Source organism: Enhydra lutris, unplaced genomic scaffold (genome assembly GCF_002288905.1).
Source record: "Enhydra lutris kenyoni isolate GAN:26980312 unplaced genomic scaffold, ASM228890v2 scaffoldscaffold17, whole genome shotgun sequence".
NCBI classification, from domain to species: Eukaryota; Metazoa; Chordata; class Mammalia; order Carnivora; family Mustelidae; genus Enhydra; species Enhydra lutris.
Genome location: NW_019154101.1, coordinates 2,107,827 through 2,132,302, shown reverse-complemented (window position 1 = coordinate 2,132,302; position 24,476 = coordinate 2,107,827). Strand labels below are relative to the sequence as shown.

Below are 24,476 nucleotides of genomic sequence, written 5' to 3'. Positions count from 1 at the left end.
TGGCTCAGTTAGTTAAGCGTCCCACTCTTGATTTCCAGCTCAGGTTGTGATCTCAGGGTCTTGAGATCGAGACCCAGTGGGGCTCCAAGGCTACTGGAGATTCTATCTTTTCCTCTGCATGCCCACCTCCCTCAGCGCCACCGCCCCCCGGCCCCCGCTCAAGCTCAAATGCTCTAAAAAAAAAAAAAAGAAAGAAAAAGAAACATACTGACTTATTCCTGAGTCCTACCCCAGACCTACTGACTCAGAACCTTTAGGCATGTCTGGACCTTAGTTCCTGAGGGGTCCCCACACAGCCACGCCCAGAATATAGTATTTGGAAACTGCTGCAACGGAATGAAAAGAGTACTATTTATTTATTACTTTTATTTATTTATTATTTTTCTTTATCTGAGTAAACTCTAGTCCCAATGTGGGGCTTGCACTCCTGACCCTGAGATCAAGAGTTATCCGCTCTTCCAACTGAGCCTCCCAGGAGCCCAGAGAGTACTATTCGTTTAGAGGTTCTTGCCAGCCTATCATGCATGCTGTCTGATCTCGCCCTCAAAGTAGTAACCCTCTAAATAATTTAATAATTGGGACGCCTGGGTGGCTCAGTTGATTAAGCGGCTGTCTTCGGCTCAGGTCATGATCCCAGCATCCTGGGATCGAGTCCCATGTTGGGCTCCTTGCTCGGCAGGGAGCCTGATCTCTCTCTCTTTCTCTGCCCGCCACTCTGTCTGCATGTGCTCGCTCTTGCTCTCTCTCTCTCTCTGACAAATAAATAAATAAAATCTTTAAAATAAATAAATAAATAAATAAATAAATAAATAAATAATTTAATAATTGGCAGCCTCATTTCTTCATTCACTTGTTCATGTCTTCACGTATTCAATTTTCAGAATGCCAATGTGCCGGTCCATGCTTGGGATAAAAAGATTTCTAAAATGTTTTTTTTAAAAAAAGATTTTTAAAACAGATGTGATTTTTAGCTTCAAAATTCCAGTGGGTTGAGATGAGAGCCTTTCAAACAATGGTGATGAATGCTGTAACAGATTCTTTACAAAACGTGGTGGGAATAAAGCTCTAGTGGACATAACAGAGAAGCAGATACAGAGAAGCGCCCTGCATTCTTCATTCTGGGGGAAGAAGAGCAATGGAGGACAGGCTACGGCTCCTGCCTGAAGTCATAGGGTCACCATCTGCAGGCAGGACTGGAGGGCAGGCCTTCTTTCTTTGACCCCCATGGACCGAGTGATCAAAGGACCCAAACCGGATCCCTCTCCTTCCTCCACCTTCCCAGAGCCACAGAAGGCACTGCCTTCCACTGCTGCCTCAGGCCAGTGTGCTCTGTTGGAGGTGGGGGGGAGACTGTGCCAAGACTGTCCCCCATTGGTGGCAAAGCAACGGGGTCCAAAGCCATGGACAGTCTTCACCACAGTTTCCCTACAGTCAAGAAAGGAGGCCTTCTCTGGGCCTGGCTCCTCAACGGCACCAGAGAAGAAGGGGCTTTCTTACCCCAGAGAGCAGAGGGTCCTGGGTCTGGGCAGTCAAGCCATGGAGCCACCAGCCACATGGAAGGCTGCCCCCTCCGCTCTGCCGGCGTTCTGTACAGGTCTCCACATAGGCATTCTGCTGCCTCTGCCATGAGGCTCTGTTGACAGAACTGCCTCACCCAGTGGCCTGGAAGCTCCTTCAGGGCAGGGATTGGTCTCACAGGTCACTTACTGTTATAACTTAACAAAGGGCCCAGTAGAGAGCAAGCACTCGGAGATATTTCTTGAATGAGGAGGAAGGATTCTATTCTCTTTTTGGTGTGGGCTACCAGGTAGCCCAGAAACACATGCCCCAATGATTTCACACCAGGGGTGACTTCTCCACACACTGAAGTGGGTAGGGGTCAATGACCTGGGCTTCAGGGCCTAGAGCCCAACTGCCTGGGTGTGAACCGTCATCTTGATGCTAGCAGTGTGACCCCCTGCAAACTACGGAGTCCTTCTGAGCCTAATTCCTTATCTGTAAAATGGGGCCAAGGATAAGGACAACCCAAGGTTAAATGATGAATATATGCAAAACAGTGTTTTTGCATGTAGGTAAATGCAAAGGTTAGCATACTCATTTTGCATTGCAACGGGCCTGCCTTGCCCCTAGGTAAGTAGTTGCTTAATAAATGTTAAGGAAGTAAGAGCTAGTGCATCAATCAAGACCTTGAGACAGGAACAGGAAGGCATCCTTGACCATCATCCCCTTTGTCCATAGGTGGTTCTGCTAAATAGGTCTAATGGGGTTCATTAAGGGCTCTAACAACCCCTGAACACTGTAATTAGCATGCCTCCTCCATTTCTTGGGGAACTCTGTATTCACTGGCCTTCTATTCTGCAGCCTGCTAGGCCCCTCCTAAGGTCTGGGGTACCTCTTGTCCTCTACCCCCTCCTTCTCAAGACTTAAGAAATATTCCTCCTTTCAGCTCCTTACTTGGCTTCTCAAGGTAACAGCTCTCTAGATTAACAAGCTGCTAAGAGGTTCTGGTCTGCTCATGAGGCTTTCCTCATCAACTTCTGAATAATAGCCCTTTCTTTTAGCCAAGGTCTCCTGGGGACATGCTATCAAAGCCCCCTGAAAATTTACTCTAAAGGGAAGAATCATATACTTTCGGGAAGAAATGCTTTGGAGAAAAGAAAAAAAAGACCTTTCAAAGTCCTTCAAGTCCGATCCTGTGGGCAGTAACCCACCCTGGTTACCCCAGCCCCCTCTGGCCACCCAGCTTCCCACCAGCATGAGTGAGGCTGCACTCTACCATTCAGCCCTGCAGTGAAGAGATAGTCTATAAACCATGAGTCTGAATTATTCAGAGTATAGGTTGTGATATAACTTCTGTGTTTGAGAGAGCTAGGTAATAGACCATACTTAAGGGATGCAAACGGTTCTCTTCTGGAGATGCAATTTCTTCTCATCATTAAAAACAAAAGTGGGGGGGCCACTTGGGTGGCTCAAGGAGTTGGGTGTCTGCCTTTGGCTCAGGTCATGATCTCAGGATCCTGGGATCGAGTCCTCCATCAGCCTCCTTGCTCAGTGGGGAGCCTGCTTCTCCCTCTGCCTCTGCCCCTTCCCCTGCCTGTGCACCCTTTCTCTCTCTGACAAATAAATAAACAAAATCTTAAAAAAAAAAATAAAAACAATAATGGGAAAATTGTTCTTTTTTGAAACCACTTTTTTTTCCCTCTGTGTTTGGGACAGTAGAAGCCAGTCCTCTTTCAGGAGTTTTAACAGTGAAACAGGCAATTCTGGACAAGAAGCCCTTTTAAAATTAAACTAGTGATGTTATACAGAAAGCTGTAGAAGTAACAGGAAAGAGGATCTTGATATCAGATTTTCAATCAGGTTTACAAGGTCTAAAAGCCTGAATGAGAATGCCTTGGACCTGGGGGAGGACTTGATGAAGCATGCTTCTGGAAGCATCCACCCATGTTCCTGATTAACATATCACAGGCATCTGGGAAGAGACTCAAGGATTGGTTTTCCAGTGTCTCAACTTGCTGGCTTTGGTTTTTGTCTGCTTGAATATTAGCAGGAACTCCTAAAGATAAACAAAGAAGTATTTTGACTGCAACTCAGAGCTTCTGAATCCAAAACTTGATTCCTGGTTTAGTTAAGAAATTTAAAAAGGTGAAGTGAGGTTTAAGTGACTGTCCTTGAGCACCTACTATGTGCCAATGCTGTCTAGCAGTGTATGTAATGTCATCGCTAGTCCTCACAACAAGGAGTAGAGTTAGGCAGGTACCACTGATGTGGGAAACAGAGACAGAAGAAAAAATTATTAAATTTCCTTACCTGCTGATAAGCTGTTGAAACAGGCAGACTGACATTCCTCTAGGAATTCTCCACCTTAAGGCTTTGCTAAGGGCAAAGGGCAATCCTAGCCTGACTGACTCCTACCCCCACCAGGATCCTGTAAATCTATTTTAACAATTCCTTTGGAAACTTTATCTCTAAACCCTCTAAGATAGTGTTGACAATCATTTCCAAGCATATGGCCCACTGATACACATCTAAAGGGTCTCACAACAAAGATTTTACTACTGGTAATGAATAACCTTTTTCCAAACAATAGCTAGCTCCTCAAGGTCCTGGAAAACTTGCTTCCAAAATTCCTTAGAGACTTACACCATCCCTGACCCCCCTCCCTCCCAACTTACAAACACATAATGGACCATTCCTCACAGCCCCGGGGCAGCAGCTTTTTCTGCCAACTGGTCCTGTCCCCGTGCTTTAATAAACCACCATTTTGCACCAAAGATGTCTCAAGAATTCTTTCTTGGTCATCAGCTCTGGCCCTCACCCTACCGAACCTCACTTATATTCTAAAACTTCATTACTATTACCCCCATTTTACAGTTAGGAACACTGAGGCTCGAAGTGATTTGCTGACTCAAATGACTAGTGGATGTTGGAGGCTTGATCAACAAGCCCTGCTCTTGCAGGTAAACGAGTCAAAACTATCAGTATCATAAGCTCTTGTTTTCACTTAGCGATGTACGTTTATACACAAGTAGAAAAAAAGTCTAGATGAATATAAAGCTAGAATGTTCTCAGTGGTTATATTTAAGTGGTAGGATTCTAGCCTTCTTTATAACATGCGCTTTGCTAATTTGTCAACAAGGAACATGCACAGCTTGAGAAGGAAGAAAAATGAAACAACAAAATCCTAGCTCTTTCCTTGAGCAACAAAATTTAAGCTGGACCCTTAGAGATTTTTGGCCCAATCCAGAGACAATGTTTTTTTAATTTTTTAAAAAAGATTTGTATTTATTGATTTGATAGAGATCACAAGTAGGAAGAGAGGCAGGCGGCGGGGGGTGGGGGTGGGAGGGTTGTGGGGAGAAGAAGGTTCCCCACTGAGCAGAGAGCCCAAGGTGGGTCTGGATCCCAGGACTCTGGGATCATGACCTGAGCCGAAGGCAGAGGCTTTAACCCACTGAGCCACCCAGGCGCCCCCAGAGATAATATTGATCTGAGGCTTTGTTTTGAAGCAATAATTTGAGGAGAAAGATGTGCTTCATTTCATTTTGAAAGTCTGGAGCAGAGGCGCTTGGCTGGCTCAGTCAATTAAGTGGCTGCCTTCAGCTCGGGTCATGATCCTGGGGTCCTGGGATTGAGCCCCGAGTCAGGGAGCCTGCTTCTCCCTCTGCCCCTCACCTTGCTTGTGAACTCTCTCTCTCTCTCTCTCTCTCGCTCGCTTTCTCTCTCAAATAAATAAATAAAGTCTTAAAAAGAAAATCTGGGGTAGGTATTTTTTCTGAAAAAAAAAAAAAAAAAAAAGATCAGTGGTTTGTGGCTATTACAATTTCAAATTAGCACCCACGAGCCAGGCATTGCGCTAGGCTTTTTTTTTTTTTTTTTTAATTAACATATAATGTATTATTTGCCCCAGGGATGCAGGTCTGTGAATCATCGGTCTTACACAATGCACAGGCTTTAAAGATAGTTTCAGTGTGTCGGGGGATGGGGAGAAGAGGGAGGTTTGAGCCATTGGGTGACAAACAAAAGAGAATAATATGCTTCAAAGATGCCTGGTTTTGTGCTCCAGACAAAGATAAACATAGGGCACTTGGGTGGCAGAGTCTGTCAAGTGTTCAACTCCCGGTTTCTGCTTGGGTCATGATCTCAAGTGTTCTGAGATCGAGCCCCCAGCGTAGGGCTCTGTGCTGAGCATGGTCTGCTTCAGATTCTCTCTCTCCCTCTCCCACTGTTCCCTCCCATCATGCTCTCTCTCTCTCTCCAAAAAACTAGATAATTTCGTTTTTAAAGATGAACATAACCTATCCCAGTTCTGGTGAAACCACGAGACACCAACTAATCTAATCCCCTTGTTTTATACACAGGGAAACTGAGGCCCCCAAAGGGGGGGGGGGTGCAAAAAAAAAAAAAACTTGCCTGGAACCACACAGCAAGTCAGTGGTCAAATTGGGATCAAAACACCTTGTCCCCTGGTCATGAGGTCATCAGGTTTGGGACAGCAGCGAGCCCAACACTGGACGGCAGGTGCACTTGGGCTTTTGTGGAAAACATGGGATCGGGTCAAGCTCTGGACAAGGACAAGAGGAAAGGCCTGGGCCTGTAATCAGAAGATCAGCTCAGCCAATCACTGCATCTTGGAAACCTAAATGTCCTAGCTGATGAAGGGGAATGAACACTACCAGTGTCGTAAGGCTGATGAGGTGAGGGAACAGGCCAGCACCACCCCAAACACGCCAGCTCTCAGTACATGTCTCTTTCCCCTTCTTGACCAGGAATCAGCTTAGATCCTTTAGGAGCAAAATATACTAGATTCTAGAGACTACGTTCTGAGAAAGAAAAGAGCCCATGACCTGAAAGTTGGTGGTTTTACCCTGCTGAGTCGCCCAGGCAGCATGGGTAGCATGGGCTTCCCATGCCACCATGTCCCTCATCCTCTCCGCACTGACATGTGGGACCAGTTCATTCTTTCTCCTGGAACTGTCCTTAATAGTTAGCAGCAACCCTGGACTCGAGGCACCAGAAGCCAGTAGCAGCATCATCCCCCCGGGCTTGTGACAAACACAAATGTCTCCAGACTTTGCCAAGTGTCCCCTGGTGGGGGAGGGTAGGCTGCTGGAGCTGCCCTTGGTGGAGAATCACTGGGCTACCCAAAGAACAAGTGGGCACGGGCAGGAAGAGCCTTCCCTTATCTAGGAGATGGGACAAAACCACATGCTCAACGCAGAATGGAGTTGAAAACCATCTATTTTAGGAGAAATAAGTATGACTACGAGCCTCCTTGCTAAGCAGGTAGGTTTCTCTAATAGCCTATGGAGGGTCTGTCCTATATAGGTTTAGGTCTACTAAGACATGTGAATTCTTCATTAATGCATTCAACTTGTGATAGGTATGCACCACACACTTCCTTTTCATCGTATTCCCCCCTGTAATCTAGTTGGGGGTCTCCTGCCATGATGTCCTGGATGGTTTCCTCAGCCAGAAGCACCTGCCCACCACAACGCCCACATACTTGGTCCTCTGTAATGGTGTGTACTTTCCCCCTGTGCTGTCTCATCATACCGCAGCAGCCTAGACACCTCACCATTCACTGACCCATCCACCCATCCAAACATTTAGTAAGCACCCCGTGTGCCAAGCACCGGGGGCTAAGTGTATGGCTGCCTCCTACAAGAAGCATCCTGCTCCTTCTGAAGGGAAGCAGTATGGCAAGGACTCCAAAACTAGGAAATTTCAGTCTTGATAAATGTACTTAGAACACTGCAATCAAAAAAATCTGTAAATGAATTATTCTAACTATATCCATGGGTTTTATGCTCTTTTGGCTTCGTGTAGTCTTTGTCTTGAATGACACATGAGGGATGGGGACGGGATTGTGTTTGCAGCATTGTAGCTTCTAGGGTCTTCTCCCTGCTTAGGTTAAGTGCTGAGGAGGCATGGAGAGAGCCAGGGATTTTTAAAAATGCAGTTTGGGGCTTGAGATGTTTTGATAAATGTGGGTTGTGTGTGGACACAATGTAAGGGCCTACTTAGCCAGAGTAAACCATTTTGTTGTTTATGCAGTAAACTTAGATTGACCCTGTCCCCCCAGAGGAACTTACTTAGAAACAAGTCTGGGAAACCAGTAAAATATGACTGACCAGCCCCTGATAACAGAGCCCATATACCAGGACGTGTCAGTTCAGGGGGAGGTAACAGAGCCCAGAATACAAGGATGAGTCAAGCTAGGTGGAGACATCCAATCAGGAAAACACCTCCCTAACCACCCAAGAATGTGGGCCCTGCCTTTTGGGCGCCAATTCTGACCAGAGTGATAGGCTAGTTCAAAGAGCTACTATGGGTGAATTGTAATTCAATTGGCCACCTGTGTGTGGCCAGGCTCAACCACATGGCCTTTGCTCTATAAAAGTTAGTCTGTGAGGCTGGGAGGGGTCGCCTCTTTGTAAGAGATGGCCCTGGCCAGTCAGTTTGATTCTCGATGCTTGGTGTGAAATAAAGCTTTGCTTGACCTTCGCTTTGTATCAGTCTTGCTCCTTTGACCATGGACCCAACACACAAAGGCAGATGGTTGACTCCGGGGGGTACGTGACGCCTGAAGGCGTGGAAAGCCCTCCCAGGAGAGGTCACCCTCCCAGGAGAGGTCACACAGGAGCTGACACTGGTGGAAGGAGGATCCTTAGCAGACTGACCTGAGTCAATGGGGAGAAGGAGGGCATTTCACCCAGAGGAGGCTGTAAGTGAAGACGTGGGAATCAGGGAGGTAGAGGAGACGTTAGAAGGTTGGAGGCAAGAGCAGGGGGGCCAGAACACAGAGAGACCCTTCCAGGCCGTACATCTGAGCATGGACGTCTGTCCCACAGGCAGTGACATCTCCTACCTAACCCAGCACTGCGGGCCCTTCTCCTGGCTGGTGTCCAGTGAACATCGGCTGAGCTAGCAGAGGAATGACTTTGGCCCCGCAGAAGGCCGAGTGTGTCCTTAGCCCAACCACGTGTGGATGTGTGTGTGTGTGTGTGCATCCGGGGTTTACAGAGGATGTCAAGTACAGGGGGCTAGAGCCTCAGCAGAGCCACTGAACACGGCTGGGCCCCCAGGCCACACTTTAGTCTTCCTGTGTCCCAGTGACCTCAGGACAGACCCTTCCTTCCTCCTTAGCTCACCTCACCCATTAGGTGAAAGTGTTCGCTCCTTGAAAGGAGGCACTCTCCTTCCTGCTGCCCTCCTGTTCTTTACAACTGAAGATGGAAACAGCTCCTTCTCTAAGGAGAGCAGAAACACCAGGAGGGCGCTCCCTCAGAAGCCTTTCTCTCTGCCTTGAATTTAATTCCAGACCACAGCTCACCCTCTCCTCTCTGCGACCAGCTCTCTGTCTCAGGCTCTGGCCTCGCTCCTCCTCAGTCAAGGGGACCGATCTCCTTGATGGTGACTCCCCCCAGTGCCTCCTCAGCACCCCAAACCAGTCTCACTCCACACCTTCACGTGTCGGTTAATTTATGTGTCACTTTTCAACACTGAAACAGCTTGTCTGTCTTCTTTCCCTAAATAGGTTGAAGCTGCTCCTGGGAATGGTCCAATACCTTTCACCTTTTCAAATGTCTCACAGTCCTATGTGCTTCCACAACACATCTGCATGGGTTCGAATCCATTTCTCTGGGTTGATTTCTCAGGTAAAGCTGTTTGGCTGTTTCATGCTATTATATTACAAGCGATCACCAATCTTCTACAGAAGTATTACACATTTTACATCAATATGACCAAACATTTCCCACATTAATAAAATGAAAACAGTGCTTCTTGCTTTTCTGAACAAGGGACTACTATCAATGGCTACTAGTCCCTGGCTTTCTCGGACACTGGCTTCTTTAAACTTCCGATGGCCACTGAGATGTCTGGGAGGGTGACTAAGGGAGGCCTCTGAATCCCAACACAGAGGGAGAATTCATAAGACGTCTGTTCTTCTTCTATGGTTCTCCTTCTACAGAAAAGGACCTTCTACTCAACCGCGGGATTTGAGTTAGCTGGAACAGTATTTACGTTTGCAAATGAGGGCTCGGATAAGTATAATATTGACTTTGGACACTTACAACTGGAGAATCCAAGGGGAGGACACTGAAATGTTTTGTACAGCAATGTTACTAATCACAATGTTTGAAGGCTCATTACTGACACCAGCAGCCAAAGTATTTTGATGGAGAAACACGTACCTGACCGGACAGATCAATAATTGGTAAACAAAATCTGGGGAACATGGACTTACATATTTTTGAACTCTGTGAAATTTACCAAAGTGTACTTGGCTGCTGTAGTGGGGATATAGATAGGTACCCTGACCTTTGGAAGGCAATTTGGCAAGCCTTAAGTGGTCCATATCCTTTCACCTTCTCACTTTATTTCTAAGATCAGCACACACAAAAAGTCATATTCACAGGGAAGAAAAATCCTAAAAATATAATGCACTATTGGTGTTTGTTCCAGTTCTATTTATGGGAGCCAACACACACATACACACACACACACACAACCCTACAGAACCTCAAACATTCAGGGAATAACATCAATGGGATTTTATTCAGTTATTAACAAGATATTTACAAAACAAATTCATTATGACTTAAAAAAGTTTGCTATGCAATTCTAACTGAAAATAGATTATAGAATTTTGCTGTGTAAAAATTCACCCTAAAAGACTATTAATTTAATAAGGGTGACAGAATTATGGTGGTTTTCCCATAATGTTTCACATTTTCTGTTACACCCAAACATACAGCCTTACTTCTAGTAAATAATTTTGAAAGAATATTTAGTAGAGCTCGTATGACCATGGAGAGTGTTTATGTTTAATATTAAGTAAAATGTTATGTAGAGAATGAAGAGGATTATCCATGATCTCAGATACGTAAAAGATGAAGAAGAAGGAGTGTGTGTATTGGGGGCAACCGTAAGAACAAGAAGAGATATGTATCTTCAAAATATATAAAATAGATAAAGGAAATAACAAATATTTACAAAGTTCCCCCTCTCTGAAGAGTTTGTAGTTAGAAATGAAAGGTAATTTTTAATCCTTCCTTCTACTTTTCTCTTTTCCAGTATTTTAAGTCGATGAGAATATTTACTTTAAAAAATCAATACTCTTTCAAATAAAAGAGCATTTCCTTCGATCTTGACCCCTTGATCACTAGCTAGAATATCATCCTGGCAGATAAATAAGACCTTTAAAGAGCGCTCAGAGAACACATTCTGTTACCGTCCCTTTAAAAGTTGATCCCTTCTGGGGGCACCTGGCTGGTTACAGTCAGTAGAGCTCTGACTCTTGATCTCAGGGTCGTCAGTTCAAGCCCCACATTGGGGGCAGAGATGACTTTATATAAAAGTTGATACTGTCTTTTCTTCTGTGTACTAATGTCTATCCCTCAAGCCTCAGTTTCCTACTAGCTCTTCAAATCTCAGCCGAGATCTCTATATAATACCATGACCTCCGCTAACGCTGTTCCCCTGTCACTAGTAAATTCTCATCAGGCATCATCCCCCCCTCCTTTTTTTTTTTTAAGAATTTATTTATTTGACAGACAGAGAGTGAGAAAAGGAGAGAGAGCACAAGCAGGGGGAGCAGCAGAAGGAGAGGGGGAAGCAGGCTCCCTGCTCAGCAGGGTAAACGATGTGGGGATAGATCCTAGGACCCTGAGATCATGACCTGAGCTGAAGGCAGAGGCTTAACCCACTGAGCCACCCAGGTGCCCCAGGGCATCATTTCCGTTTTTGAAACAAAAGACAAACCAAAACAGTAGGCAAAATGTCCACTCTTGAATCCAGATTTTCTGTCAAGCTGATGAGTAAATCCGTGTCAATCCCAATCCTGGCAGGAGATTAGGGTCTGTGCTTACTTCTCCTGTTCTTGGTAAAGAGAAAAGAAACGGCTCTTTCATACGCACCAGGACTCTGTTCCTCAAATTCTTTTGGATGAACTTTTGGAATGGGAGTATATGGCTGGCGGAACAACGACACTCCCCTCTCCCCAAATTTCCACATCTTAATTTCCAGAACATTACACAGCAAAGAGGAATCAAGATTACAGATGGAATTAAGGTAGGTAATCAGCTGACTTGAAAACAGATTATCCTGGATCATCCAGGTAGGCCCAATGTAATCAAGGGTCTTTAAAAGTGGAAGAGGGTGGCCATAGAGAGTCCTATGATGCAAGACTGTGTGCCATCTTGCATGGTCCTCGAGTGCAAGGCCAAACTAATGACCAAGAGCCTGGGGTTCAGCACAGTGGACATTCTAGTCCCCAGCAGTTCACCCAGGTTCTCTGAGTGCCTCTGTAGAGCCCTGCGATGCACAGGCAGGGTGGCCGCTGCCCTGGGTGTGGAAGTGCCTGACAAGAGGAAGAGCCCAATCCCAGGGATGCTCCTGGCCTGTGGCTCCTTCATCCCGTCATCAGCACGCACCTGTGCCTGTGTGAGGTGGTCAGAGACCATCAGGGAGGGGAAAAGGGAGTGGGGGTTAGATCCAATGGGAGAACTGGTTGGACTGGACCTTCTGGAGCTTTGCCAGCTGTTGTCACCATCACCGTTATTAAAACTACTCAGAGTACAAATTCACAGCATAACTGGTGGTAAGCACTTAGTTCTTCCATCATATTTGGAGAGCTAACACCTCTTACCCTGACACATATGGACAGGTCAGGTCCCTGGCCATATAGTGGAACATTTCTCAGGTCCACCACCCCCTGCCATCTCATGCTACTGGCAGCTGGTAGGCTGAGACCAGGGGTGCTGCAAGACATCCTACAGTGCAGTGCATAAGATAGACACCACAACATAAACGCCTGGCCCAAAAGGTCAGTAATGCTGAGGTTCAAGAACCCTGGTCTAAAGGGAGACTGGGGAGACTATATCTTTTTTTAATAAGGAAGAAATATTTATTTCATTCTGAAACCAGCATTAGGGAGGTGGACCCCTGGTCAGTACAAGGAAGAACTTATTTTTTGTTTTTTAATTTTTAAAAGAGATTTTATTTATTTATTTGACAGAGAGAGAGGGAGCGCGAGAGAGGGAACACAAGCAGGGGCAGAGGGAGAAGCAAGCTTCCTGCTGAGCAGGGACCCTGGGATCATGAGCTGAGCTGAAGGCAGACGCTTAATGACTGAGCCACCCAGGCGCCCCAAGGAAGAACTTTCTAATAATCAGGCTGTTGTGAGGTAGACCTCTGTGGGGAGAGTGCTCTGTCACAAGAAGGGTTCAAGCACCACTAGAAGTTCTTGCCTCATCCTTGCTAATACTGCAACTCAGAAAGAGAAAAGAGAGTACCTGCTCTATTCATATTACGTTCTCCCTCCCATATTAGCTAAGAGAATCAAAACTTCACCTGGACATTATCTCAAATGTCCAACTTCCCAAGCGACTTCTGCAAAAGTGTGTGAAGCCTCTTACCTCAGGCATAGTCGATACAACTCTTGTGTAATCATTTCACAACCTAAGAAAAGACATAGGGTCCAAAAAGCAGAGTAAGAAGCAGTTCCCTGTTGTGACAGTAACTGAATGAAAGAGACACTGATAAGCCGAAATCCTCAACAGCTGCAAACAAAATAAAACTAATTGATTCTACTCCCATTTTGGAAATGGAAACTCATCTGCAACCAGTTTCCCAACATTTGGTGTCCTCTATAGCTTTAAGGCCGTAAATATTCAAAGTTCCCCAAGACCACAGGGCAGTTTGCTGACTGACATCCTGGAAGGCAAGACTTACCTTTCACACCAGGGAAACCACCTCTCTCTGAACTCTCTGAATTGTAAGGGCTTTCACAACTGGAAGTTTCTTCAAAAGGACAACCACAGAACAATAACCAGACTGATGAGGGAACAAGGCAACAGGGCCATATGAGGAGCTGCTCAAGGAACCAGGGGTCTTGGCTCTGGGAAGCCCCAGATGGCACATAAGAGCTCCAGTTCTACAGAAAAAGAGCACAAATGGGAACCCAGAGCATAGGACCCTGTAGCGGGAGCTTTTCGGACAATTACGCTATTCTAGCAGAGGAGTAATTGAAAAGGTCTGGGGACTCCCAAAAAGGATCCTGAAAAAGGGATTCCTGCAATGGATGAGGGTAGAAGCGGGATGGATGGGCAGGACTCGTTAGCCTTAAACCTGAACTTTCAGATCCGAAGCCTGTGAGGGCCAGCCAGGTAACTCAAATGAGCTAAACAGGACATGAGTAACAGACAAAACAGTGGTGGGGACTGTGGCAAAGGAGACCATCCAGAGAGGAACACCGCAAGCTGTTCTAGCAGGTGTTACCATGTTCCCTCTCTCTCTGCCTGCCTCTCTGACTACTTGTGATCTCTGTCTGTCAAATAAATAAATAAAATCTTTAAAAAAAAAATCTCCTGATTTTTAAAGGGTAGCAGCCAATTCAATATTTCAAAACATAAATCAAAGAGCATCATTAGGCGCCTCTAGGAGAAACCATAGCCTCTCCCTAAACGATGCCCTGACCACTCCCAATCCTAAGGGTCTATACAGATCCCATAATCCCTTGTCATATTTTGTCTGCCGTCTGAATCACCAGACGGGCCACTTCAAGCCGAAATCGGATGCTCTGGCCGGTAAATCATTAATGGGGTCTGGCAAGGGAAGGTAACCAGGAGCCCAACAAGGCACCAAGAGCCCAGTCCTCCACTGCACACCGTGTAAATGAGGAAGGACCTCTATTTTCTTCCACACAGACACATCTCCTCCCCATCAGCACACGTCAAAATGAGGCAGGAAAGAGAAACAGGGTTGCCTCATTGCCGTGGTTAGTCGTCCTGACCCTGAGAAGGTCAAGTGTACCCTCCAGGGTAAACAACTTCAACACTCTTCCCTGGCCCTCTAAAATTTCGTCAGTGATCAACCGGGGAAAGTTCAAGAGTCCCCTGTGAGAGAGAATGCTTCATTAAGGGAAACAGCCCTATTCAACTCTGGTTCACAGCCCTCTCCAGAAATTCTGCTGCCACATATAGATTTTCAATTATCAACAGATCTTTGCAGTCAGATATCTGCACATGGCTGTATCCAGGACAAAGACAAATGTGCTAACTTTCTTCTGAATTTTTATTCCAGTTCCCAGACTCAGATAGTCTTATCTGGGATTCTACCTAATCACAATCAGCTCCCCAGAGTAAGCCAGCTAAGACTGTAGCATTATTTCCCTCCATTCTAGGGTGGTGTGTTTTGTGGGTAACTTGTAGTTAGGATTTTCCAACCTTCTGAGCAGATCGAAATATGTTTTACGTACAAGAAACATAATTTGTTGGAAAGAATAAACTGAGTCAAAAGAATTACTTTTATTATAAAATTATTATAAAATTTTTGAAAATGAAGCACAGGAAATTCAAAGTCACACACCATTAGCAAATAACAGTAATAATGTCTTACGTTACCCTTAAGAGCATAATGACTAGCTTATTTCTTTTTACCAGAGGAGTGGACCAGGTGTAGCAATGTCATCATAGCTAGGTAGATGGGACATGTGAGAGAGAAGCATAAAGGAATTTTCTACTCTACCTCCCGAAGCAGCTTCTACCCACCCACTTCTACCACGGTCTGCTGGGTCACCATGATCAACCCAGGGCAGGTCTCCTTACAGCTCTTCTCCTCCTGTGACCCACTCTTCACACTGCACCCACAGTGACCTCTGAAGCAATCTATCACGTCATGCCTCTGCCTTTGGCTTCCCACTGCACTTCAAGTCCAGATGGCGAACCTTGGCCTACGGGGCTCTGCATGACCTGGCCCCCAGCCTTCAACCTCACTCCACCAGGCGCACTGCCCTCCCACTATGCCTGGAACACACTGAGCTTGGTGTCAGGACTGTGTGATTGTGGGTCTCTGCACCAGAACAATCTGTCAGTATTCTGGGGGCTCATCTCAAGGTCATCCCTCAGAAAGATGTCACATTAGGGGGCGCCTGGGTGGCTCAGTGGGTTAAGCATCTGCCTTTGGCTCAGGTTGTGATCCCTGGAATTGAGCCCCATGTTGGGCTCCCTGATTGGTGCGAAGTCGCTTCTCCTTCTCCCTCTGCCCCTCCTCCCTGCTCTTGCTCTCTCTCTCTCTCTCAAATAAATAAATAAAATCTTAAAAAAGAGAGGGAGAAAAGAAAGATAGCTCTCTCCTTAAAACCCAGTCTAAGGGCCACCTGGGTGGCTCAGTTGGTTAAAGCATCTGACACTTGGTTTCGACTCAGGTCATGAATTTAGGATTGTGGGATTGAGCCTGGCTCAGTGTGGATGGAGTCGGCTTGTCCCTCTCCCTCTGTTCCTTCCCCTGCTTGCTCTCATGCGCTCTCTCTCTCAAATAAATAAATAAAATCTAGAAAAAAATAAAACCCAATCTAAGAAGCTGGGGCCTTCCAACTTTTCCATCTCGCTCTCTCTCTCTCTCTCTCTCTCTCTCACACACACACACACACACACACACACACACACACACACACATCACAGTACTCTACCACGGCTGTTTCCTTTTCTCCAAAACATCTAGTAATATCTGAATTTGCCTTGCTCATCCCTCGATTCTAGAACAGGGAGTCCATAAGGACAGAGACCATATCTGCTTTATTCACTGCATTGTACTCAGTGCCGTGCACATAGTAGGTGTTCAATAAGTATCTCTTGAAGTCAGTGAAGGAATGAACAAAACTATCCCATTTAATCCAATCGATATTGATTCTTAATAGCAGGCTTTTTCTTTCTCCTCAACTGCTAAGTTGGTTTTTGTTTTTTTTTTTTAAACTACAAGCCTATATATATTAGACTGTTTCGTGTGTTCTGAGTCATACCTGCAAAACAGAGCAAGTGACAGTGAAGGTACGTAACAGGTGCCTGGCTTCATAGAAAGAGACGGTACAAATCTGCTGCCCATTCCTTCAAAATACAGAGATTCCTCAGAATTCTGGGACAGCGTGATTTTACAACTAGATGTTCCCCTTTAGGGGCTCTTCACTCAATACTTTCTCTTCAGTGCTTCACTTTCGTGGAAATTTCTCAGTGTCTCAAGAGGACACTCTAGCCAATTATCTGATGAGGCTTCAGAGGAACCAAGGTATACATAACCTGATGATCACCTTCCTTTCCAGGAAATACCCATTTTCTGGGGTGTCCCTGAAAGGAACACAGGTTCCTAAACTCCAGCTGACATTCCTAATGGACCCCACTCCTGCAGTTTCCTTACTGCTCTGTGATAAGAGTCTCAAACAGGATGGGAATGTGTATTAGCCGGGAAACCTCACTGGGTCGGGAATGCATATCCCTCACCACTGGCGTTCAAAAGGCACAGACATCCAATGGACAGGAAATGAGGAAACAGCTGCCCAGGGAGGGGTCTGTTTTCGGGAAAGCCTTTGGGTGCTGGGCATGCCCTTATCACACCTCAGAAGGGATTTCCCAACCGTAAAATGAGTGATTGACCAGATTAATATCCCTCACAACTCCCGGGTGTCAGCCTTGAGCACAGAGGGCCCAGTTCCGCCAAGAGCATCACCATGCCTCCACAGCAGCGACTCCTGTGCGAATGTTTGGGAAAGGGAAGGAACACTCAGGGTCCACGTGCAATGTGTGCAAGCTGGAAAATGCCAAGGGGGTGGGATCTCTCACCAGCTTCTAGGGGACCACCAGAATTCCCTCTGTGAGGTAAGCCGCGGGGTGCCAGCAGCTCACCTGCGCTTGTGGTGGCCCATACTTAATGCCTGGGTCCCTGAGTGGCATGGGAGCCCACGATTTTGTCCTGAGCCTTGTGCGACTGTCAACGCTTTATGGAATACACTTACCAGCTCCTACTTAACATACCAGGCTCCCAGCTCAGGGTTCTCACTTGGGTCAAAGGTAATTTACACAAGACTGATGTGTTCACACAAAGCTCTCCTAAACCTGAGCTTCTGTGTCCTTCAAAAAAAAAAAACAAACCCTGCAAGCGCCCTTTTCTGATTCCCACACACGTCTGCGTCGTCCTTCCTCATCACCTCTGCAGCAACCCCAAGAACCGCAGGCCTCAATGCAAGCCTGACCTTTTAGTTTGGGGAGCTAGAAACTTCCACCACAAACTCCCGAGTGTGATGGGGGAAGACAAGGTTCTCTGAGGCCTGACCTGTCTGACTTTCTGTAAGCAAGCTTCCCTTTTACTCCGGATAGAGCAGGATCTTATCTGAGCCTTGGTGGGGGAGCTCTGAGACATGCGGCGCAGGCGAGGACAACAGAGAGAGTGCTCTGTTTTTGTAATTCTGTTCCTACAATAGCTGCTCTGAACTGGGCTCCGGAAAATGCAGTGCTCCGCAGAGAGGTGTTCCTTGTTTTGTCCCAGCGGAGATCTAGAGATAAGAAATCTCCGTGCGTTCCCTGCTCGCCTGACCTGATTCCCTCTCGGTACCGAATTCTTAGGTTGCCTCCCCAGGTCTTCCCAAGGTTGCCTCCTCCGGAAAAGATTTGAAAAGAACTGGGTTCGAATTCCGTCACCCTCCCCGCAAAGATCCCAGCGCTATCGCGAGGGGGCAGGGGAAGCGAGTCGGACCCCTGCCCCTGGCAGGAGGTGGTACGGTTCCCGTCCCCTCTAGCCCCCCCACGCCCGTGGCCGTGGCCTTGGCCGCTCCGGGATCGCCGTCCTCCCGCGCCGCGCAGCCCCAGCCCGAGCCCAGCGCGCCCCCCGAACCTCCGCGGCCTCCCGCCTCGCCTCGCGCTGCCTCCTCACCCGGGTGAGCTGCTTGCCAGAACCAGGGCCCCCCCACCGGAGCGTGCGGACCCCGACTGCTGCTAGCCGCCAGCGCTGCGGGCCTCTGCCAGCCGCAGTCCCCGCGAGCGCGCGGCCGGTGGGTGGGCTCCGCGTCTGCTGGGCGCTCCAAGTCAGCCCCGACGCGGCGGGAGGAGGGACGGGGAGGAGCGTGTGGCCGCCGGCCTCCGCAGGCAGAGGCACTCGGGCACCGGCTCGCTCAGGCGCACCCAGCACCCTCCCTAGCGGTGGTCCTGCAACCCGCACCCTCCGGGTAATTTAACACGCCCAGGGGTGGACCTCAACGTGCTTGGGGCTGTTGCTGTGCCTCCCGATTTCTCTTCTCAGACTCCTTTCGGATCAGATCTGCTCCCTGCTTCCCTCGACATCAAGCCAACCTGGTCTGTCCTACCAACTTTCCAGTTACTCCGCTTCCCCGTGTAATCTGAAATACGGTGTCCAGTCCCCAGTTCCGTGCCCGGTGCGTTAGATCCCGACTAAGAAATGCGTGCTCTGGGCCCGGGGCTGGAAGGCTGGAAGGCTGGAAGGCTGGAGGGCTGTGTCAGTTTCATTTCTGCGTGGAGGGGCTGGGGAGGGTGATCAGAAGGACATTATGACGGGAAATGCGGGAAGAAGGGGCAATCTCGTAACTCAGTTTAATCCAGTTCCTTGGGGTTTAACTGAAATTCCCTCCTTCGTTTTCCAACGCTTTCTCCTCGATCCACTTTCTCATTAAAACGTATTCATTTAAAGCTTCATTTAGAGACTCCAGGAAAACAGTTGGAAATTCATGGACAGCCTTAGGAGAGTTCTGTATTTTATTAAATAGTGATTTTTGGGTTTTGGTGAGGTGACGTACCTGCAGATGAAATTTATTTTACTTTTATTCTGAGGACTCTGTGGTAATAGTGCACGGATTAGAGCTCATTTCTCTCACTTAGTGGCATGACTTGCACCAGTTGTTTTTTTTTTTTTTTTAATCCTTTCTGCTTCTCAGTTTCCTCATCGGTAAAATGGAGCTAATCAAAATACAACAGTCAGAGGCTGAAATGCTAGGACAGAGCGGACACCTGGGGGAACATTCAGGCTGTTATCTTACTATCAGTGTCTTTATTTTTTTTTTTTTAAAGATTTTATTTATTTATTTGTCAGAGAGAGAGAGGGAGAGAGAGCAAGCACAGGCAGACAGAATGGCAGGCAGAGGCAGAGGGAGAAGCAGGCTCCCTGATGAGCAAGGAGCCCGATGTGGGACTCGATCCCAGGACGCTGGGATCATGATCTGAGCTGAAGGCAGCTGCTTAACCAACTGAGCCACCCAGGCGTCCCAACTATCAGTGTCTTTAAAGAAGCAGTGACTTATCTAAACCTAACCATAGGGAAATTTTAAATAAAACTGCATCAGCTTAATGACATTTCCCTGTACTTCCTGTGATATTAATGTGATATGAATATTAATGTAAAAGGGTACATTTACCCTACTTAAGAGATCTCTAAGGACCTCCTCTTTTTGACCTTAAGACCAAATGAAGAAGCTGGAGCCTCAGCATCACACCTATAAAGGTGACGGGCTTTGGAAGCAGGTCTAGAAGGCAGGTAGGATATATTTTGCTGGTTTCTTTCAATGCCAGCTCTATCCTTTCCCCATCAAAATCAGACCAGTTCTTGATGGAAAGACAATGGTGGCAGTTAGCAGGTTAGTGCCCGGAGAAAATACCCAGGTAGGGTTTGCCAGATTTAGCAAAAAAAAAAAAAAAAAAACCCCACCAAAACAGGATACCTAGTTAAAATTGAATTTCAGATAAACAACAAAAAGCTAATATATATATAAGTATATATATAAAAACATATAAATATATTACATATAAATGTTTATATAAATATAAATAAATAAATAAATATATATATATATATATATATATATATATATATGTAAGTATATTCCATTCAATATTTGGGACATACTTATACTAAAAATCTTTTATTGCTTATCTGAAGTTCAAATTTAATTGGTCATTTTTTTTTTTTAACCTGGCAAACCCAGTCTGGTGAAATTAATAAAGAATGGGGTCTCACATTCCAAAAGAATGGCAAATTTTCAAGGACATACTGATTAAAAAGTGGATCTGATGTGGATTTCGTTTTAATATTATGTAGTAAACGGGAAAAAATTGTGTACTTGTTTTTATAAGTTGATTCTTTGTTGAGCTATTTCTTATTTTTTACTCCTGTTTCCATCAACATAGCAGTGTTTATGTACCTCTTCAATATAAGCAAAAGTGATGACTCTCCCCTCAATCAAGATATTGGATTAAATGGTAATAATGTGCTTAGTAGTATTTTCAAATAGTGTTTATTAAGGGCCAACCTTATGTTACTTACTATTTCCGACTGTGACCTGCAGGCTAAGAAAATCACAATACAGAGTGCTATCCAATCCGATAAGCACAGGACTGTGAAAATTCAGAGGAGTGAGTTGTTAATTATCCTTGGAAAGGGTTGAAGTCGGCGATCCAAGAAAAATGAAGCTCCAACACAGATGAACAGAACAAGGGAATTCCAGGTTGATAACTAGGCCTAGCCTGGAAGCCAACCCATCCTGATAAAAATAATAAACTGGAGGAGAAAAATGGGATTCAATAAAACTGAAAGTATGATTGGGAACTTGGAAAGCCCTGAGGTTCTTAGATGGTGATGAATGCGAACAAAAAATTAAAACATTAAGTTAATTAAATTTAAAATTTAATAAGTTAAAAGTAGGAACTCCAAGGGAGGAAATGCCCAGAAAAGGCATACTACTAGGGTGACACAGCATATAATAGACTGATTTTGAACTGCTGAGTGGTAGCTAAACACAGAGACTACATTTATTTTTTTTTAAGATTTTATTTATTTATTTATTTGACAGAGATCACAAGTAGGCAGAGAGGCAGGCAGAGAGAGAAGGAAGCAGATTCCCCACGGAACAGAGAGCCCAATGCGGGGCTTGGTCCCAGGACCCTGAGATCATGACCCGAGCCGAAGGTGGAGGTCTAACCCACTGAGCCACTCAGGTGCCCCCAGAGACTACATTTAAGCTAGAAATCCAAAAATATACCTCTCTGAATGACCCAGAGAAGAGAGTGTAATCAGAGTGCTCCACTAGACCATAAGGAACAATATTCACATAATATCATAGTGGGAACATTGCTCATTGTTTTTCAACTTTTAGAATCACCTTATAAACAAGCCAAAGTAGAATTAGCCATGATTATATAAAAGAATGAAAATATGATTAATTTTTTTCAATGTGGAAATAAAGGTAGGCAGGTAGAAGGAAGTAGAAGTGGGGAGCAGGGTGGACAGTAGGTTGTGTTACTAAAGTTCTCATTTTAGAAAACTGAGAGTCAAGAGATACTAAGCTGGTAGGACGAAGAAAATGCATAGTAACGCATAGTAGTTCTGCAGAGGGGAGAGCAGCAGAGGGCCTGAGTATACAGATACAATTCTATCAGGAGGCTCAGGCAAGAGAAGAGATAGGGCCAGTGGGTTTGTGAAATAAATGCTCACTTTCCTACTAGCAATTAGATAGCCAGTTCCTAAGATGATACACCAAGAAATAATAGTCTAGCGTATTCTTTTGGAAACACATGAAGGTCACCAGAATTCCAACAAGAAAAATTGTTAAGAGTGATGATCTTGGGGGAACCGGACTGCGGTTGGTGTGGGCTGAGGTGGGAGGGCCTGGCTTTTCTGTTTTAGTATTTCAGAACAATTTAACTATTTGAAGTATGTGCATGATTAGAGTGATTAAGTATTTACAACTTCTGAAGAATAGGAATTTGTGAAAAGGAAAGCTTCCCCAAGAGAGTGGCATGTGTGAATGAGTAGGAGGTCACCTGGAAGAAAGAGGGCAAGAGCGTGTGGAGTGCTGGAACAGAATGTGGAACTACACGAGCAAAGGCACAGGGGCCTAAATGTGAATGATAGTCCTTGGGAACTTGACATTTAGCCGTCAGCAAGCCTCGGGTGTATAGATAGGATGGCACAGAAGAGAAGGATGACAAAGTAAGTTGGCACAACTAACAGAGTCTTCTGAGTGATGCAATGGAGTTTAGACTGTGAGCTCCTTAAGCATGGGGTCTGTGTCATTTTTATTCCCCTGCATCCAATATGGAGCCTAGCACACAGTCGTTGCCACCCCAACCCCCCAAAATGTTTTCTAAATGAATGCAAAATATCTTAGGGGCAATGGGAAACCATTGCTTACATCTGTAAGTAGTAGCATTACTGGTTTCTGGAAGACAATTTTGAACTGAAAAAAGATGCATTGAGATTGGAGAAACTGAAAACGGGCTGAATTAGGAGGCTCTGGGGTGAAAGGTCACGATGGTATAACTAGGACAGTGACAGTGGGAACTGAGATAGGAAGACCCACTTATGAGATATCAGCAAGGGGTGAAGGAGACAGCAGAGGGATTAGTCCACAATGGCCCTGAAATTTCCAGCTGGGGAAACCAGGTAGGTGATGGAACCATTAATTGAGAAAAGAAAGTTGGGGAAAGGAACAGGTTGGAAAAGTGAGACAATAAACACAATTCTGAATACACTGAGTTTGAAAGACCTGGGGTTGATGTTTTTAAATTGGGAGTCATGAACCATTAATGGCCTATTAAATGTACTTGATGAGTTGAGACAAATTTTGTTTTAGAGTTAACTAGGCTCCAGGGGCTTGAACTCACAACCCTGAGATCAAGACCTGAGCTGAGATCACGAGTAGGATCCTTAACTGACTGAGCCACCCAGGTGCCCTGACAGATATATTTTTAATGAAATGGAACATGATAGATTTTAAAGTATTTCACGTGCAGTAAAGTTAAGTGTTGTCTCCCAGAAGCTCTGTTTTCACTGTACACATACATAGGTAACTGACACAGAATGTGTTTTCTACCGTGTGTCAAAAAAATGTTTGAAAGCCTTTGCCCTGGGACACGAGGCCAAACAAGTGGTGGGTGGAGTTGACTTATTCCTGCTCAGAAGCTGTCTGTGCACATTTCTTTCCAGCTCTGTATTCAGTGACTTCACACTGGTAGCTTGAAATCAGCCAGAGGGAGGTTTCATGCCACAGAAATCAGCAAATGCTACAAAATGAGCTTTTCTTTCCCTACAGTGAGCTAGCACATCTGGGTAGAACCATCTTCTGGGCCATTGGTTACGCAGGTCTGAAGCTCAGTCTTGGGCTCTGGGCAGAAGTCATTTATTTGGAAGTGAAAATGTTGGGAACGCATGAGATTAGCCATTGAGGGTTTGCAGAGGGAGCAGAAGTAGAAGACAGAATTCTGAAGAACATCACAGTCATGGACAGGAGGAGGAAGAGGAACTATGGAATGAAACTGAGAGAGGTTAGTCAAAGTGAGGATAGGGAATGGGAGAGAGAAGCTCTGCAGAAGTCAATAGAGAAAAGAGGTTTTAGAAGGTACATATCACCAACACTGTTGATTAGATAGAAGGAATGAAGACTGAAGGAAGGGTCGGGAGGCTCAGTAATAAGGAAGGCGTGGCAACCGCTAAAACTAATTGCATCGTAATAGAGGGGTGAAGGCAGAGGGTCAGTAAAGAGAAGAAGTGGAGATACAAGGACAGGGAGTGTAGACCACCTTTAAGATATCTGATGGAGAATCAAAGGAGAGAGATAGGGCTGTAGCTTGGGTGAGAGGGCTTGAGCAGAGTGACAATCTGGGGACTGTTCCTGGGCCCTGCCTGAGGGTCCTTGAAAGTTTCTGAGCCTCCTGCAGCCGGAATTCCCTCCTTAATCATGGAGTCAGTTGGTCTGGTCCTTTGTGTCCCCGGTGATGTTTGCTGTTCCAGGAACGAGGCCGTAGATGCTTATCTGTCTTAGAAAACTGGAGAGCGGGGATGCCTGGGTGGCTCAGTTGGTTAAGCAACTGCCTTCAGCTCAGGTCACGATCCTGGAGTCCCGGGATCGAGTCCCACATCAGACCCCCAGCTCCATGGGGAGTCTGCTTCTCCCTCTGACCTTCTCGCCTCTCATGCTCTCTCTCTCTCAAATAAATAAATAAAATGTTTAAAAAAAAAAAGAAAAAGAAAACTGGAGAGCGGACTGGCCATAGGCTCTCACATTCAGCCCTCCACCAGCAGTAGACAGATCTGGCCTAAGTATGCTTAAGTCTTCTGAGCCTCAGTTTCTTCCTGGGCAAACTATATTCCAAACTTGATATTAAGACTGATGAGGAATGAGCGCCTGGGTGGCTCAA

The 24,476-nt window shown here is 45.8% G+C and overlaps 1 protein-coding gene across 2 annotated transcripts in view; it reads right to left on the bottom strand.

Annotated features, from left to right (window-relative positions):
• The window catches only part of LOC111147579 (phospholipase A2 group VII), a 36,738-nt gene extending 18,410 nt beyond the window's left edge, over nt 1–18,328 (bottom strand). For both annotated transcript variants that reach the window (XM_022503690.1, XM_022503691.1), the window contains exon 1: nt 18,208–18,328. The gene's annotated coding sequence lies outside the window, so the exon portion shown is untranslated. The remainder of the gene's footprint in view (nt 1–18,207) is intronic.
• Between the last annotated feature and the right edge of the window lie 6,148 nt (nt 18,329–24,476).